Raw genomic sequence first — 2,500 nt, 5'->3', positions numbered from 1 at the left:
AGGATTAGCCATAGATCTCTTCTTAACCTTAGATGAAAGATTTTGAGATATTGGTTTTTAACAAGTTGTTCAACTTTATTGAAAAGAGAAATTATTATTATCATTTCTCTTTTCACCAAAGGCTAAAAAGAGAGATATGTAGTTAATCCTCATATAATTAATCTTGATATAGGAAAGTTAATCCATAGAAAATCTAGTTAATCAGTGACAAGATGAAAATCCTTCCTTACTATTAATTAACTGAAGAAGAGTACACCTTTTATCTTCTATTATCAAGATTAATTGACCCTATTTAGTAATAAATTTTGTCGAGAGACAGAGAGACAGATGTAATAAACACCTTGAAAAGTTCATTAAAGGATTAGTAGATTGAAGATAATTTGTTTGGTGGATCTTTCAAATACCTTATGAAATTTCTATAGTTGTTAGAATTCTCCACAATGAGTTTGCCGCCTCTTTTTTCGTAGGTTTCCAAAACTCCAAATCTTGAAGCCAGTCTATCTTTTAGAATTATCTTCATTTGATAAAACCAACTTGATACTCCGATCCTGCTCAACAACGATAATAGTTTCCCAACACTTTTCAATCCTTATTTCCTGTTCAGATTTATCGTTTTTGCCTAATTACAATACGCTAAGAATTACCCTGATAAAGTACAACAACAACAACAACAACAACAAAACGCAGCCGTTTCTAGTCCACTGCAGAACAAAGTCCTCAGACGTGTCTGTATTCATGTATGGGGTTTGGCCAGCTTTCATCACCACTCTAGCCAGTGCAGATTGGAGAAGATGGGGGACCTGTATTAGATAAGAAGGCTAGTGAGCCATAGATAAGCTCTCAGATTATCTCTCCTTTATTCACACATTTCTTCCATAAGTTTTGCATAACTTCAAATAACTCCATGGTGATGAAATATATAAGGAAGGGGAATAAATTGAAGAAAAACTCATGTGGAATAATACATTTCACTTCAGAATTTTTTAAGAATAATAAGAAACGTATTTCTTTTATATGCTTTTTATTACTATAGAAAATTACCAATATCATTCTTCCAAATGTAAATATAAAACCTTATGAAGAATTTTAGGTTGATTATTATTCCTTTTGCAATCTAAAACATGATGTAAAAACTGTATCGATCGTGAAGAAAAAAAACTTTTAAGTTACAACTAGTATTAGTGGCGATGAGCTCTTTGGAAATACAAAAAAACTCCAACATTGTTCATTTCTGGCTGTTAGTAATCAACGCACTCTATTTATTCCTTTTTACTTCATATTTTTCTGCCTTGTTCCTCTGCCAGTTGGTGGTACTGTCACCGGCAAAAATACCGAAGAATTTTATAATGGATGACAATGAAGCTCACTGATGATGATTGATGATTTAGACTCTCAAAATCTACGTAGATAATGTCACCAATTTTTTTTTTAGTGTGTGCAATATTACGAATATTAGCCTTAATTATCATCAATTGGATACTATTAAACTTTAAAAAGACAAATAATAAGAATAATCAATGAATTTAACATTGCTAAGAGTTAGCTATGCAGAAGAATTTTGGAGGGTTTTTCATTTTCATTTTAACATTTTTTGATTACTAAAACTTTATGATATCCAAACGAAAATGTATATTCTCTTAAAAAAAATTATTTGTAATTCAGGATTTTTCATCGAGTACAAACAACTAAAGCAGGAATAAGAGATACTCATATAAGTCACATATTACTAACACACTAATCTCATTCATTTGATAACCTCAGTAGTGAGAGGAACATTATGCCAATACGATGTACGTCGAAAGTCTCCTGGGTTCGGGTAATGCATTTATAAATGCGCACTCAATTATGCAATGCCCATGCGGAGACCATCGGTCATTTTCCACGATGGAATTAGCATGTGAATATTTTCATGTGTGTGTGCTAATTGATTAATATGCATATACGCATAATTATGCATTCACACATATACACAGAAGCACGCACATACATAATTATATATATATATTTATATATATATATATATATATATATATATATATATATATATATATATATATATATATATATATATACGTGTGTGTATATATATATATATATGTTTATGCATATTATATATATATATATATATATATATATATATATATATATATATATGTGTGTGTGTGTGTGTGTGTATGTGTGTGTTCATATGTTGGATGAAATATCTATCTTAAATTCGTCTTAGCTTGGTATAAAAATTTTAGTGTAACTAATTTATATATTGAGAATCATCAGCTTTATGGTCTAGAATTGTATTGCTATTCAAACAAAGTGTATTTTCAAAGCTTACATTCTATACATATTTTATAACTAAATTAAACGATATATCCAATAACATTAGCTAAATAATTCATGGTTAACGAATTTTAATAGTTTCTTTTATTAGGGAAATGGCAATTGTTATCCTGATTTTATAACAAAAAGATTACCCAATCTGATAAATAGATTTTCCGATGTAACA

This window comes from Palaemon carinicauda, chromosome 24, assembly GCF_036898095.1.
Source record: "Palaemon carinicauda isolate YSFRI2023 chromosome 24, ASM3689809v2, whole genome shotgun sequence".
Taxonomy (NCBI): domain Eukaryota; kingdom Metazoa; phylum Arthropoda; class Malacostraca; order Decapoda; family Palaemonidae; genus Palaemon; species Palaemon carinicauda.
Note: the sequence above shows the minus strand (reverse complement) of the source record.